At 41.0% G+C, this 17,728-nt stretch overlaps 1 protein-coding gene across 1 annotated transcript in view; it reads right to left on the minus strand.

Annotated features, from left to right (window-relative positions):
- AASS (aminoadipate-semialdehyde synthase) overlaps positions 1 to 14,985 on the minus strand; it is a 75,127-nt gene extending 60,142 nt beyond the window's left edge. The window contains exon 1 of the mRNA XM_006859323.1: positions 14,956 to 14,985. The gene's annotated coding sequence lies outside the window, so the exon portion shown is untranslated. The remainder of the gene's footprint in view (positions 1 to 14,955) is intronic.
- Between the last annotated feature and the right edge of the window lie 2,743 nt (positions 14,986 to 17,728).

A 17,728-nucleotide genomic window follows, 5' to 3' on the forward strand; every position in this document is an offset into this window, starting at 1 on the left:
GGTGGAAATCTATATATATAAGTGCTGATCACCGGTATGTATGGAATGAGAGGTGGGGAGGGAGGGAGGGAAAGAAAGAGCACAAGGTAGGGAACAGACACAGGAGAGCTGGGGGAGGGGGGAACTTGCAATACACAAGAAAGGGGAGGGGAAAAAGAAGAACAAGGTGGATGGGAGAATGGTTGGGCAGGTTCACATGGGCTAGGTGGGACAGGGGTAAATGACGATGTATGCACAACCTTGGAATAAGAGAACTTCAGGACACAAGGATTGAGGCATGACTTCAAAGAGGAAAAGAGGGGAATAATGTTAGGACTAGATGATCAGAGCTCAACAAGAAGAAGAAACAAGAGGGAAAAAAGAATAATCTGATACAATTTGATGAACTTGACCTACACCTATGGAAGCAGTAGCTCAAAAGAGGAAATAAATCTTCACAACGAGGAGCATTCCCACCCCCTCCGCACACGGAGAGGACAGGGATGGGCAACTTGGACATTGGCTACCCAGAATGGGGGTTCTACAGAGGGAAGAAGTGACTGACTTACAAGCTTTCAAGAGGGAACCTAGATCCAGAGGGCACGGAGAAAGGTAGAATCTCCACTGAGTAGCATCCATTCTGTCTAGTCGGGGCTGATGAAAGGAGATGTGGATAAGTCTCTTGTGATATAATAATGAATAATTGTTACCAGGTCTGATTATAAGGGCTGGAAATGTAAAGGTAGACATTTTGTGGCAAAGGTAGGGGAGTGATTAACTTTGCAGTCTAGGAGCAGAAGTCCCTGGGCCCATCAAGGGAGAAGAGCGGAGAATGGAACCCTACCTAGAGAAGCAGTGATGCCAGGGACGGAGGCAAAGATGATGACGTGGGGAGATGGAGCGGCTGAGGACTTTGGACACAGAGAGGGAGAGGGGCTGTGTACAGACTACCGGGGACAGGCATGCAGGGTATACCCTTTGGTAGATGGATGATGCATGGAGGGGATTGTAACCATGGCAAGAAAATGATATACAACGGGATCAATGTGAAACTAATGTTCTCACATGTAAACAATCACCTAATTCACAACAAAGCATTAAAAAAAAAGAAAGTGGACATTTGGATATTTTCATATCACCAAATCATTTTTCCTAGTAATTCAGTTATTGAATTTTACAAAAGCAGCAGATTAGAAATTTAAGAAAACAATGCAAGCTAACAAACAAAGCAGATCGTTCATCATGGGCATTAGAGGTTTGAGAAGCATGGTCCTAAATCATTCTGTCCCCACCTAAGGCACCCACCTCCCCACCCCAGTGCCCCTTACCTGCATAGAGTCTCATCCTCACTGTTGTCTGTTGCTCTAAACATATTTTCCCCCCTTCCTGGGGTTTCCTCTTCCTACATCTTTCTACATTATATTAATTCCCAACCTGCCTCAACCCATTTTCTAACTGCTGCTTCCGATTGATAAATCTCATTTAGTCAATCAAGAAATATTTACAAAAGACTTACTGGTCCAACATAGAGTAAATTTTATATAAAATTTTCAAGCACAAATATCTAAATGTTTCATGACTGTATCTTCAGCCTCTCTGTTACGTCAGTTGAAGAATGCACTAACTACGAGCAGGCGGGGACCTGTCTAACTGCACAAACCTTGAGAAACAGGCCTTGTCACATCATTCTTACTACCAGAGCCCACTTGGGCCACATATGTGCCACATCATTGTATCAAAATTCTTATTACCTCAACATTTGTTCCCTTTATTTCACCATGCCTTCCATTATTGAAAACACATATCAACCAAAATTGCAAAGTAGAAAATAATTTAGTCATAAAAAAGTTGAGTGTTCTACTTCTCTTCAAATGGTTACACACATTTCGTAGCCAAAAGTTGTTACTAATGATGACTTGCCAGATCATTTGGATGTACACTTTTTAAATCCAGAATGAATTTATGTCTTCTAGAAATTTCCAACCAGTTGATGCTAGTGTACGGTTAAACTTTTTACAAAACACATTTCTGCTATATCAGACTAAAACTAGTAGTCAACTGCAACTCATGGCAGCCTCAAACTGTGTTGAAGTAGAACCGTGCTCCACAGGGCTTCCAGTGACCGATTTTTCAGAATAAGATCGCCAAGCCTTTTTTCTGAGGGACCTCTGAGTGTACCTGAACTGCCAACCTTTGGACAGCAACCAAGCACACCGTTAGCACCACCCAGGTAAGATTTGGCCAAAATAGTCATGCATGTAATTTCCTTGAGACAAGCAAACATCCATCACCTTAGATATTTAATTTATAGGACACCTCACAACAGACTCCAAGAATCGAACAAACAGCAAGGAGACCAGCTAAGAAAACTCTAGGTAGAAGAAGAGCAAAAAGAGAAGTTACACACAGCAGGAGAACTTGCTGGTGTCTAGGAGTCCAGGCTGACTTTTATTTGCACCAAAATGTAGACAACAAACATTTCAGTAAAAAAAAAAACAAAAAACAAAAACTACTACTATATACTGTATCCAATGTTTGGTTTATTTATAAGATTTTGTTTTTAAAAGAGACAGCATTAACCACTTGTCCAAACCCCTAACATTGAGTTTTCCCCAAGCCAAAAGAAAAACTGCATGTGTCCCAAAGAACTGGAATCCATATGTTCTTAAATAAAAAACACGTCCAAAGACTGATTCCTTTGAACCACACACATATGTACCAAAATGGCCTCATCTCCCCAGCAGAGACTTGTTGCATGTAGGCACAAGTGACCTCATAGCCCCGTGTTTTTTATACTGGATCACAATTCTTAGCACTAGAGCAAGAGAACATGGTAAGATGATTCCTGTACAATCCCTCCCCCAACACAAACTTGATTTATAACCACAGCTTTCCTGACTTAGTGACAACCCCTGTTCCTTTTCCTTCTCCTTTGTCTGGATTTGTATTCGGAGGGACACAGCTCTACACACATATAAAACATGCATCTGTAAGAGGAGGCTTCAAAAAGTGCCTGGAAAAAATTCTATTATCTTTTCATTCTATTTTTCTACAAACTTTTTAAAAGTACTGTCATTATTTGCAGATATTCCACAAAAACTAAGAAAGGAAAGGGGACTGAACTTCTGGAGTTTCATTAGAAATTTTACTTTTGCTTTCACTTTTTATAGATTGATGTTGTTGTTAAGTGGCATCGAGTCATTGCCGATAGAAAATTCTTACATCACAACTTCCATTGTACAGAAATGTAACAATAGTTCCCAAGGATTAGATATTATATACCAAGCATTATACTGAGCACTTTACAGGCATGATTCCATTTCCTCCTTGAAACAATCTTGTCAGTCTACACTGGAGTATTAGTTCCATTGTACAGATGAAGAAAGTGAACTGGAGTCTGTCCAACAGGAGCTGTTACTTTTAAGCAAAAGTAGGATATGTAGGTTAATGTTTAACACTAGGGATCTTCTTCTCTTTACCAAAACTTAGAGATTTACATCAAGCTGATCTGACACATGTTAGTGTATTATGTCAGCTTTCACTTTGGAAAGAAATCCGATCCATATGGCATTCGTTTAAACAGGTTATAGTAAATGATCTGTTCTACACAAGCCTTTTTCTGTGTTTCACCAAAAGTTATTTCTGTGTCCCTGTCAAGTAAACTCCATCTTGAGTTTAAATATGCTATAGAAATTTAATATGAATTACAGCAGAAATTTAACTATTAGTAACCACTGAGATCTTAAAATTTGATCTCAGCATTGAACTTTCTAGACCCACTATTCATTTGATTGTAAGGCCATTAAGAAATCTAACAGTGACTATTTCAGAATTGTACCAAAGTTGATGTTGTTGTTGTTAGATGCTATCGAGTCGGTATCGACTCATAGCGACCCTATGCACAACAGAACGAAACATTGTCCGATCCTGGGCCAGCCAACCTCACAATTGTTGCCATGCTTGACCACAATGATGCTGCCACTTTGCCAATCCATCTTGCTAGGGGTCTTCCTCTTTTTCTCTGACCCGCCACCTTACCAAACATGATCTCCTTCTCCAGCCACTGGTCCCTCCTGACAATATGTTCGAAGTATGAGAGACGAAGTTTGGCCATCTTGGCCTCCAAGGAGCACTCTGGCTGCACTTCTTTCAACACAGATCTGTTGGTTCTATGGGCAGCCTATGGCACTTTCAATATTCTCCTCCAACACCATAACTCAAAAGCATCAATTCTTCTATGGTCTTCCTTATTCACTGTCCAGCTTTCACATGCATATGAGGTTACTGAAAATACCATGGCTTGGGTCAGGCGCACCTTAGTCCTCAAGCTGACAAGTCAATTCCAGCTCACCACCACCCTGTGTACAACAGAACGAAACGCTGCCTGGTCTTGTACCATCCATACAATTGTTTCATTTGAGCCCATTGTTGCTGCCACTATGTCAATTCGTTTCATTGGGGGCCTTCCTCTGTTTCACTCACCCTCCACTTTACTAAGCATGTTGTCCTTCTCCAGGGACTCATCGCTCCTGATAACATGTCCAAAGAATAAGAAACTAAGCCCTACCATCTTAGTTTCTAAGGAGCATTCTGGTTGTATTTCTTCCAATATAGATTTGTTTGTTCTTCTGGCAGTCCGTGGTACTTTTAATATTCTTCTCCAACAGTATAATTTAAATAATTCTATGGTCTTCCTTAAGGAGCTCTGGTAGCGTAGTGGTTACGAATCAGGCTGTGAACCTTAAGGTCAGCAGTTCGAAACTACCAGCTGTTCCATGGAAGAAAGAGGAGGCTTTCTGCTCCTGTAAACATTTACAGCCTTGGAAACCCTGTACAGGGTCACTACGGGTCGAACTCGATGTGACAGCACTTAACAACAACAATGGTCTTCCTTATTCATTGTACAAATTTCACATGCACATGAGGTTACTGAAAATACCATAGCTTGTGTCAGGAGCATCTTAGTCTTCAAACCTTTGCTCTTGAACACTTTAAAGAGGTCTTGTGGAGCAGATATGCCTAATGCAATACATTATTTGATTCTGACTGCTGCTTCCACGAGAGTTCATTGTGGATCCAAGCAAAATGAAGTCTTTAGCACCTTCAGTCTTTTCTCCGATTATCATGATGTTATTGATTGGTCCAGCTTTGAGGATTCTGCTTTCTTTACATTGAGGTACAGTCCATATTGAAGGCTATAGTCTTTGATCTTCATCAGTAACTATTTTAAGTCCTCTTTGCTTTCAACAAGCAAGATTGACTCATATCTGCATATTGAAGGTTGTTAATGAATTTTCCTCCAATCCTGACACCACATCTTCTTCAAATAATCCAGTTTCTCAGATTATTTGCTCACCAAACAGATTGAATGACATGGTGAAAGGATACAACCTAGGTAAGGACCTGCAAGTATCTGGTAAAGCGTGCAAATGTCTAGGTGGGCTGTTCTGGATTTTGCAGACTTTTCCAAAAATATCAGGAAGTAAACTAGATGCACATCTTTGGCAATGCCTTCAGGGAATCAGTAAATAGTCAGTGACTCACCCAATAGCTATAGTGAGATGTCTTAACAGTACTGGGTGCTGATGGAAGTCTGAAGCACAAACAAGTAGAAAAATGAGGGGGAGGAGGCGGGTAAAACCTAGAGGTATCACATAAACTGAGGTGGGGCATAGAATCCTTCCCCGACGAGATTTAATCTGATTTTCCTTTAATGCATGAAAGGTCAACGTTTCAATTATTGTAAAAATGGAATTTGAAAGATTTTTCTTTTCACATGTTTGTTTTAAGAACAGCATTAATGTATACATTTTAATTTGCCTAGAATTAATCAGGAATTTGAAATGTCTTGGTGAGGCATCTAGAAGAAGCCCTGGACTGATAAACACAAGATCGACGGTTCAAACCCACCAACCACTCCTTGAAAATCCTATACATGGTGTTGAAACCAACTTGATGGCACTTAGCAACAATAATAACTAAACTTCACAAGAATATTATAGGGAATTGCTCACAGCTGTACTGAAACGGGAAGATAATCCATGGGTGCACCATTTCAGAAAGAATACAACAACAGGACAACATATTATACGACAGCACCTTGACTCTTTCCATCTCCAAGGGTGAAAAGACTGACAACATTTTCCTTAATTTACTAATTACCTATCTTTACAATGTTGTTGTTGTTAGATGCTGTCAAGCCACTTCCAACTCATAGCTACCCTATGTGCACACCAGTAGCAGAGTGGTTACGAGTCGGCCTACTAACCTCAAGGTCAGCAGTTCCAAACTACCAGCAGTTCAATGGGAGAAAGATGAGGCTTTCTGCTCCAGTAAAGATTTATAGCCTCGGAAACCCTATGCAGGGTTGCGATGAGTTGGTGCCAACTCCACGGCACACCACCCCCACCATGCACAACAGAAGAAACCACTGCCAGGTCCTGCACCACCCTCACAAAGGTTCTGTTTGAGCCCATTGCTCCTGCCACTGTGCCAATCATATCCGTGAGGATCTTCCGCTATTTGTTGCTGATCCTCTACTTTCATTGTTGCTTGTTGTTAAATACCATCAAGTCGATTCAAACCAATGCGATCCTGTATAGTGTTTCTGAGGAGCAGCTGGTGAGCTTGAAGTGCCAACTGTGCAGTTCAAAGTGCCATCAAATAGATTCTGACTCATAGAAACCCTGTATAGGGTTTCTGCGGAGCGACTTGTTGTGTTTGAACCACTGACCTTGCAGTTAGCAATCCAATGCTTAGCCTACATTGCCACACACTTTACCAAGCATAGTGTCCTTCTCCAGGGACTGGTCCCTTCTGACAACATTCCTAAAGAACATGAGACAAAGTCTTGGCTTCCTTGCCTCTAAGGAACATTTTGACTGGACTTGGTTCTTTCTTCTGGCAGGCTGCCGTATGTTCACTGTTCTTTGCCAACACCACAATTCAAATACATCAATTCTTCTTCCGTCTTCTTTATTCACTGTCCAGTACATGATAATGGCAATACATATATGAGAATCAAGGAGAAAATCATGCTTAAATGTTAATACTGTCTATCTTTTTCAAGCAAAATAGGGAAGAGAATGGTCATTACTTGAAGAGAAAGAGATCAAGACAAAACCCAGCCCCTCTGTAATGCTAGGAAAGAAAATATCCTAGTAAGTGACCTTGTGATATCCTATAGTCACTGAATACGTTAATATCCTATATCACATGAAGAAGCCAAAGATTTTTCTGAGGTATATTTACAACAGATCATATCTGAGAAGATATCACTCTCAGGTCAGAGATCTCATAGGTAGTCAGTGAGTCTTTTCAGACTGATCTATCTATGTACCTACACATCTATCTAAGGAGCTCTGGTAGCATAGTGGTTATGAGTTGGGCTGCTAACCTTAAGTTCAGCAGTTCGAAACTACCAGGAGCAAGATGAGGCTTTCTGACCCCGTAAAGATTTACAGCCTCGGAAATCCTGTTCAGGGTCGTTATGAGTCAAAATCAACTCCCTAGCACACCAGCACCACCATCATGTATCTTTATTATTGAACAACTATATATATATATTAAGTAGTTACTTGTCTACAGCATGAATATTTTCTACTATTTAAATAATAATATAATAAAAACCAGAAAATGTCTTGAAGGATTCATCAAACTAGAATCTGTAGCCCATTAATCACAGGAGTGTTGTTTTTGATCCTCTTTCATTCAAAGACTGGAGGGTCAGCGACAAAGACGATTACCCTTGATGAGATGGACTGACAAAGGCAGCAACAAGGGGTCCAACCATAACAACAATTGTGAGGATGGCGCAGTGTTTCATTCTGTTGTGCACAGGGTGCCTATGAGTGGGAACTGACTTGATGGTACCTACCAACCACAGAGTCTTGCTGTGGCTCTGTGGGTTAATGCACTGAACCACAAGGTCGGCAGTTCAAGCTCACCAACCACTCCTTGGAAACCCAATACAGGGTCATTATGAGACAGAATCAACTAGATGGCACTTAACAACAGCAACCATTCATAAAAATATTTTGTAGACACTTACATGTGCATAGCAGGTAAATATAAAGAAGCAGCAACCTAGTTCTTGCTCATTTTTATGGGACTTGACATGATGAGGTAGTTTTATCTAATTAAGTGGTTCCATTCAAAATCTGGGGAGACCGATGGCTCTGTAGGATAAGCACTGGACTGCAAACCACAAGGATGGCAGTTCAAGCCCACCAGCAGCTTCAAGGCAGAAATACAAGGCTTTCTACCCTTGCAAACATTTACCACCTCAGAAACCCTATACAGGGTCACTAAGAGTTGGAACCGACTTGACAGCACTTAACAACAACAATCAAACATTGGCAGTGAATTATCAATTATTAGTTATGACTGAGTGTTTGGGAGTCTAAAACCTGTTATTGCATATGGGGATAGTGAGGTCCAAAAAAATAAGGAATTTTTCATATTTCATAGAAATCCTTTCCCATGAATGAGTCATCATATAGTGTGCTGTTTTTGTTGGTGTGAGTTTTAAATGTAACTTGATTAAGCTCTTTTTCTAATACTGTTCTTACAGTATTTAGGCTATAAAATGACATGTATCGTTTTCATGAATGAGGATGGATGAAGCAGCTGAGATCTTCAAAAAGCTGTTGCTGCTTTTCCACCAAATAACATTGATCCTTTAACTTTCTCCAACCCTTCCCATAGCATCAACCTAGCCAGAAAAAAAACTTTGAAACGCACAAATGACCTACCCATCCAGAACAATGCCAGAGCAAAAGATAAGAGTCTAAGTCTGAAAAGGGTAGGTGTGTGCCTCCTAATTTTCATTACTTCCACATAAAATATGTAAACAATTACAAATTCAGATGAGGGCCAAATGTTTCATCTCAGGAATGAGCTCTTGGTATTTAAAACAATTTTATTGTTTTTTTGAGCTCTTAGTATTTAAAAGCTCTTTAGATCTTTAAAACAATTCCACTATAATGTAACTTACAGACTCACACTAAAACTATCAAACCACATGGGAATAGTTTGCAATACCAAATTATTTTCAATAACCAGGCATACATACTCTAATTAAATATAAAGAGACTTAGGATGGCTAAAGTGTCGTGGAGCCGAGGTCCTACAGAAGAAAATAAGTTAAGCAGAAAGTACAAATTGTTTCTATCTACCTTCTCAGTACATTCGAAAATGGGAGTGTATTTGAAAAGTCATGAATTCCCAGGAAGTCCTGGGGTCTAAAAATAAGTCTGCGCAGCTGCATGCTTGTGCGTCTCGGCCCACGCTACATATTTGATATCCACACTGTAACAGGGCCTGGAGAGGTCCAAAAGAGTTCCAGAAGTAACAGAGCACCAGGGGGGAGCGCAAAAACAAATCAAAATCCCTCCCAACCCCAGAGCTTGCTAGAACTCGGCTTGGGCATGTAGCAACACCGCCTCCACACTTTCACTTCTTGTTGGGTCTAGTTCATTCTTTTAATGCCTTCATGTTAAAATCTTCATTAATATTTAGCCAGAAAGGAAAGAGTGAGAAGAAGACAGAGATGAAGACAAAAAAGAAGAATAGATTTGGGGGAAGGGAGAGTGTCTTTCATCATTAATTAATCTGGCTTAAGAATATTCATATTTTATCAAGCACCATCATCTACTCAAAATCATCCCAAGATTTAAAACCCAAGACTCCCTTAGTCTATAGCCCCAAGATTTACTTTCACAAAAATGGAATACAAAGTCAGTTATGAACTGGAGTCTAACCCAAAATACTTATCTGTTCATTTGTCTGTCTCTTTGCTAAATTGTTTAAATTCTCTGAGTGGGGATTATGTTATATTCATCTCTGTGTTCCCATTGATTGGCACATAACAAAACCTCAAGTATTTTAAGAAAGAATGGATAAATGAATAAGCAAATTTAAATAAATAGTATGAAGACTTCTGCATCAGAGGTAATAGAATAACACAAGACAGTTTGTTGTACTGTGGTGGCTTGTGAGTTGCTGTGATTCTGAAAGCTATGCCGTGGGTATTTTAAATACTAGCAGGGTCACCCATGGTGGACAGGTTTCAGATGAGCTTCCAGGCAAAGACAGACTAGGAAGAAGAAGTGGTGAACTACTTCTGAATATTTAGTCACTGAAAACCTTGTGAATAGCAGAGAAACACTGTCAGATATAGTGCTGGAAAATGAGGCCCTCAGGTTGGAAGGCACTCAAAATGCGACTGGGGAAGAGCTGCCTCCTCAAAGTAGAGTTGACTGTGATGACACAAACGGAGTAAAGCCCGCGGGACCTTCATTTGCTGATGGGGCACAATTCAAAATGAAGAGAAATAGCTGTAACATCCATAGAAAATCGGAACATGGAATGTACAAAGTACGAATCTGGGAAGTTGTCAAAAATGAAATGGAACGCATAAACATTGATATCTTAGGCATTGTTGTTGTTGTTGTTGTTAAGTACTGTAGAGTCAATTCAAACTCATAGTGATCCTGTACAGGGTTTCTGAGGCTGTAAATCTTTACAGGAGCAGAAAGCCTCTTCTTTCTCCCGCAGAACAGCTGGTAGTTTCGAACTACTGACCTTGCGGTTCGCAGCCCGATTCGTAATCACTACGCTACCAGAGCTCCTTATCTTAGGCATTAGTGAGCTGAAATACACTGGTATTGGCCATTTTGAATCTGATGACCACATGGTTTACTATGCAGGGAATGACTAATTGAAAAGGTACAGTGTTGCATTCACTATCGAAAAGAACATATCCAGATCAGTCATGAGATACAACGCTGTCTGTGATAGGATACTATCCATACGCCTACAGGGAAGCCCAGTTAATACCACTATTATTCAAATTTATGAATCAACCATTAAAGCCAGTGAGAAGGAAATAGAAGAATTCTACCAACTTCTTCAATCTGAAATTGATCAAACATGCAACCAAGATATATTGATAATTCCTGGTGATTGGAATGCAAAGGATGGAAAAAAAAAGAGGAAGGATCAGTAGTTGGAAAATAAGGCCTTGGTGATAGAAATGATGCTGGAGAACACATGATAGAATTCTTTAAATTCAATGATTTGTTCATTTCAAATACCTTCTTTAGACAGCATAACAGATGGACATAACACATGGATCTCGCCAGATGAAATACACAGAAATCAAATTGACTACATCTGTGGAAAGAGATGATGGAAAAACTCCGTATCATCAGTCAAAACAAGGCCAGGGGCAGACTGTGGAACAGACCATCAATTACCCATCTGTAAATTCAAACTGAAGCTAAAGAAAATGAAAACAAGTCCACGAGAGCCAAAATATGACCTTGAATAAATAGATCCCATGTGAATTTGGAGATCATCTGAAGAACAGATTTGATACATTAAACACTTTAAAGGCTGAAGACCAGAAGACTTGTGAGATGACATCAAGAACATCATACATTGACAGAGAACTTCCAGAGGTTCATGCCGGATTCAGAAGAGGCTGTGGAACAAGGGATATCATTGCTAATGTCCAATGGATCTTGGATGGAAGCAGAGAATATTAGAAAGATGTTTACCTGTGCTTTATTGACTATGCAAAGGCTTTCGATTGTGTGGATCATGACAAGCTATGGACAACATTGCAAAGTATGAATATTCCGGAACACTTAATTGTGCTCATGAGGTGTCTGAACATGGACCAAGAGGCAGTTGTTCGAACAGAACATAGGAACACTGAATGGTTTAAAATTAAGACAGGTGTGTGACAGAGTTGTATTCTTTCACCATACTTATTCAACCTGTATGCTGAGCAAATAATCCGAGAAGCTGGGTTCTATGAAGAAAAACGTGACATCAGGATTGGAGGAAGACTCATTAACAACCTGTGATAGGCAGATGATACAACCTTGCTTGCTGAAAATGAAGAGGACTTAAAATATTTACTGGTGAAGATCAAAAAACACAGCCTTTTTAAAGTGTTGAAAAGCAAAGATGTCAGCTTGAAGATTAAGGTGAGCCTGACCCAAGCCATGGTATTTTCAATAACCTCATATGCATATGAAAGTTGGACAGTGAATAAGGAAGACCATAGAAGAATTGATGCATTTGAATTATGGTGTTGGAGGAGAATATTGAAAGTGCCATGGGCTGCCGAAAGAACCAACAGATCTATGTTGGACGAAGTGCAGCCAGAGTGCTCCTTGGAGGCCAGGATGGCCAAACTTGATCTCACAAACTTCAGACATATTGTCAGGAGGGACCAGTGGCTGGAGAAGGATATCATTTTTGGTAAGGTGGATGGTCAGAGGAAAAGAGGAAGACCCCCAACTAGATGGATTGGCCAAGGGGCAGCATTAATGGGCTCAAGCGTGGCAACAATTGTGAGGTTGGCCCAAGATCAGGCAGTGTTTCGTTCTGCTGTGCATAAGGCCACTATGAGTCAGTACTGACTCGATGGCACCTAATAGTAACAACAAAGACAGGAACTCGGCATCTCCCACAAATATCAGCTCTCTGCTCAGACCTCAGATTATTGAATAGTATCAAATATGGTTGGGAAAGTCAGACCTGGGCCATATAAATAGCTATGGATCCCTTCACTTGAATGCAGTTTTCTCATTGAGACTAGGATATAATTATTAAAGTCCTTTTCGGCTTTATATTCTGATTCAATAAAGCACAGAAATCATTTGGGCACTATAGAGCATAAGAGAAGCATTAATATTCAACCATATATGCATTCTGACTTAGAACATCTGATTAAAGTGTACTGAACATGTAAACAAAACACCAAAAACCATGATAGTGGAAGCCTGGACATCATCTTAGCTACTTGCATTAACTACAGTGACTAGGAGCTCCAAGCTTGCGACAGATGGGTAACTCAAAGGAATATAGACTCGTTTCCTCCATAAAAAGCCTGGGTTCAAGTCTCAGTTCCCTCACTAAGCGTTATAACTTAACATCTCTATGCTTCATCTGCAAAATGGGAATCATATTAGTATCTACCTCTCAGGACTTCTGTACAGTTTAATTGAACTAATACTCAGCAATTGGCACACAAAGAACACTTAGTAAATGTTAAGAAAAAGGCTTTAAACCTTCCCACTCCACAAAGCTGAGCAAAACATAGGTCCTAACAGAAGATGTAGGATCCCATTCTTGTTACTTTGTAGTAAATTTCCATATTAATGCTTCCTTTATATTTTTTCTGGAAAAAAATTACAACCCAATGAGTCCTCTCTTCAACTTTGTCCTTTAGGCAAGGATGTTCAAGATAAAGAATATTTATCTTATGTTCTTGTCTTCGGGTTCCTTGGTTTATTACCACTTAATACTGTATTCCATCAAATTTAAGTCCAATTTTCACTTTTAGTTGTTAAGTGCTGTTGAGTAAATCCCGACTCATATCCATCCTGTCTGGGGCGGCGGCTGGATTTGAACCACCAATGTTTTCGGTTAGCAGTCCAGTGCTTATCTTACAAAGTTATACCAGGACTCCATTCACTTTTTAGCAGCTCAGAAACAGGAATGCAAACTTTACTTGGTTGCATCTTAGATTCAGTGAGTATGGTAATAACATTTGTGGCTATCTCCCATTGCATACGCAGAATGTTTCCAGAGTTCCAAGAATTATACAGGATGCTTTGTGGGCTCACTATAAAACTTATTGTTTGTAATGAGAACATTAATTTAAAATTTTTTTAAATTTTTTATAACTTTGCTTTTAAAAAACGAGGACTGCTTATACAGATTTAGTATTATGACCAAGGTCTGTTAATGCTAAAATAAAGGGCTAAAAGGGTGGGGGTGGGGGGATATTTTAATTACAAATAAATAAAATTATATTTATGAGCACACTGTTAACTTAATACCTGCAACTGGTAACAAATAGGGTTTTCTGAAGCTTGGGAAAGTCACTCCGTAAAATTGGCTGTGAGTCACCTTTGTCCCCTGAATTTGCTTTGCAGACTCACCAGTTGATAATGTCAGAGGTCAGCTATCTTTTCAGTGAGGAAAGGGAGGGAGTACAAGTGACAAAACACACACAAAGTGCCACTAGTGACTGTTTTTTAATAAAGCATTGCAACGCTACTGTCTGACTTCAAGACCATTCATTCAGCCCTGTACCCAGAAAACAATGTATAGCTAACAGCTACATCTTCTTTACATTCCAGTCACTGACAGTATCAAAAAATGCTGAACTAACTCTGTCCTTATCTCTCTCTCCTTGAAGCCAGTGGGAAATCATCACTTAGCCCCATTCCATTCAGCAGAGTGGGGAACAATTGCTCTAATGGTTCACAAAGCCCCTAGAAGACCCGGAGGCAAGAGATCAGGAGCCCGTGACACGCAACGCGTCTAGCTTCCTCCTCCACCTCTCTCTTTAAGAGTCTGGACAAATTGCTGGGGGCCTCCCTCTCCGGCCTGAGATGAACAGGGCGGGAAGTTTCTCACCAGAGTTGGGCTAAGCGTGCAGACGCCGAGAGGTTATTTGAATAACAGGTAAAGGTGCCCTAGGGTAGTTTGGGATAGTGGGTAGGTGGGGAGTGAAGGCTGGGGGGTGGGGGAGGACAGAAGGAGGGGAGGTTAGCCTGGGCGGGGTTTAACCCCATAATCTCCAACACCCCGAACAGTCATATAGTTCGAAATAAAGTGTTCCAGCTTCAACACCAACCCCTTACACGTCGAGTCTCCCCCATATGAAAAGGAATCCGAATTGCCATCCATTCCCCTTCCTTTACAGAATTCCACGGCTTCTCCAAGTGGCAGGAACACACTCAGAAGGAGGCCTGGCTGCGCGGCCCGAAAGCCCTCCACCTCCTCCTGCGTCTGAGGGACCACGATCCGGGTGGGCCCAGTCTCAGCCGCCCGGTAGGGACCAAGCCCGCGCCTGCGCCTGTGCGGGCGCCGCCCGAGCCCAGGCAACGATCTCCAAGCGCAGCCCGCCTGAGCCCAGCGCCCCTCGGCGCGGCCCGGCCCCCTCCTCACCTGGTCCTTGCTTGGGCGCCGACTGACCCCCGCCGCAGTCAGCGCAGGGCCAGCTCCAAATTCCCAGCAAAAATTGGGATAGGGTCGGGCTGGAGGGGGTGTTTGCTCAACTTCTGAGGACGTCATGCCCCTTCATCCCGCAGCCAATCGGCGGCCGCGCTCAGGGAACAACCTTCTCCTCCGCCAACCCGCGGCGTTGCCAGGTGCTGGGTCAGGCCCTGCCCCTGCTCCACCCCGAAAGGCCTTTCTCGGATCTCTGACCTGGTGGACTTCGGTGGGGCATCACGTCCTCTCGGGACAGTTATTGACCGGGGAAGATGAGAGGCAGAGTGCAGAAAGACGAAAAACTATCTGGGCATCACAGCTAACTAGATGTGCATATCTCCTGGAAAAAAGTTGCAAGCACCTGTATCTCACCTTCCTTTAGCGTTATACACTTTCAAAAGTCTTTTCACAACCCTTCTGATTCAATCTATGAAGCGATCCAGATGACAGTCCTCAGGACAACTTTCGAGGCCAGTCAATAGAGGCCATGAGGAGCTAAGTGTAATGTATCCACATCCAACACTAGTAAGGATCCGTGCATATGTTACACAGTTCACTGCTATTGGAAAGTTCTTACTATTTAACCTTAGAGAGTTGTTTGGTGCCTTGGAGTTGGTTCGATTCATAGCGACCATATATGTACAAGAGAAAAAACCCTGCCCGATCCTGCCCAATCCTCACAATTGTTACAGTTTGAGCCCACTGTTGCAGCCACTGAGTCAAGTCATCTAGTTGAGGATGTTCCTCTTTCTTGATTACCCTCTACTTTGCCAAGCATGATGTCCTTCTCTTTGCCATCCTCGCTTACAAGGAGCATACTGGCTGTATTTCTTGCAACACAGATTTGTTCCTTCTTATGTTAGCCTATAGTATATACATTATTCTTTGCCCACCACATAATTCAAAAGACACTAATTCTTCTTTGATCTTCCTTAGCCATTGCGTGGCTTTCACATGCATATGAGCCCATTGAAAATACCGAGGCTTGAGTCAGGTGCGGTTTGGTCCTCAAAATAATATATGACCTCTTTAACTAAGAGGTGTTTTGCAGCAGGTTTGCCTGATGTACTATGTTGATTGATTTCTTCACTGTTGCTTCCATGAGCATTCATTGTAGATTCAAGTAAAATGAAATCTTTGCAATTTCATTTTTTTTCTCCATTTATCATGATGTTTTTTATCTTTCAGTTCTGAGAGTTTTGTTTTCTTTTACAATGGAGTGTAATCAATAGTGAAGACAATATAGTCTTTGGTCTTCATCTGCAAATGCTTCAAATCCTCTTCATTTCCAGCAAGCAAGGTTGTGTCATATGCATATATTGTTGTTATGTGCCATCGAATCAGTTCTGACTCATAATGACCCTATATAGGGTTTCCAAGAAGCAGCTGGTGAGTTTGAACCGACAACCTTGTGATTCAAACCTTTTTCAGTCCAGTGCTTTATGTCACAGGGCCATACCAGGACTCCTCAAGGCATGCATCAAGTTAATAAGTCTTCCTCAGATCCTTATGTCACTTTCCTCTTAATACATTCCAGCTTCTCAGATCATTTGCTCAGCATGCAGACTTAGTAAGTATGGTGAAAGGATGAAACTCTGAGACATAACTTTCCTGATTTTAGACCATTCACTATAATGATATTGAGCTTCTCCATCATCTCTTTCCATAAATGCAGTCGATTTTGTACCTGAGAAAAGGAACAAACGTCACCATCTGGTATGTAGTCACCAATTATGCTGCCGACAAAGGTATTTACAATCAATAAGTCATTGGTCTTACAAAATTCTATCATATGATCTCCAGCATCGTTTCTATCACCAAGGCCATATTTTCAAGCTACAGATTCTTTTTCATTCCTGACTTTCACATTGATAATCACAAGTAATTATCAGTGCATTTTGATTGCTTGCCTGATCAATTTCTTCATCATTGGTTTTAGTGGTTGGTGTGTGAATTTGAATAATATTTGTATTAAGCTACAGGGACAGGAAAAAATGTGTTTTATAAAGACTAGTCTCAAAAGACTGTAAGACAAAATGAAATGTATAGTATTTCCATATATACACCTCATCCATACTCCATCCTCTCTCCTGACCACCCCCATTGAGCAGAGGTATTAAATAAAAATATATGCAAACACATACACACACCGTATTGCCATAGAGTCTGTTGTAATATATCTTGAGCCCATATGTAGCTTAATAGAACTGCCCCAGAGGTTTCCTTGACTGTAACCTTTACAGACTGCCAGACCTTTTCTTCCATGGTGCTGCCAGGTCAGCATCATTCGGAGACTATACACAAGGTCATACCCCAAAACAAAACATACCAAATGCTGTCAAGTTGAATTCTGACTTGTTAGCAAGCCTATAGGACAGAGTAGAACTGTCCCAAAGTGTTCCCAAGACTGTAAAGCATTACGGAAGGAAGCAGACGGCCACATCTTTCTCCCACAGAGAGGCTGGTGAGTTTGAACCGCTGAGAGCTTATCCACTGTGTCACCAGGGTTCCTTACAGTGATTTAAATCATACGCTTCGTGCTTACCGGGATTATAATGTACACACTGGGTGAATCCAGGATTTATGGACCATATATCTCATGTTTTGAAATATAAATTAGTGAGAATAAACTTAGTAGAATTAATATACTCTGAAAAGGAGTTGCTAAATAGATCCTTAAGAGTAAAACACTTGCAAAGTTTCACCTACCATGGCTGTCAGAATTCAG

The sequence above is a fragment of the Chrysochloris asiatica genome, unplaced genomic scaffold (genome assembly GCF_000296735.1).
Source record: "Chrysochloris asiatica unplaced genomic scaffold, ChrAsi1.0 scaffold00032, whole genome shotgun sequence".
In the NCBI taxonomy this organism is placed as follows: Eukaryota; Metazoa; Chordata; class Mammalia; order Afrosoricida; family Chrysochloridae; genus Chrysochloris; species Chrysochloris asiatica.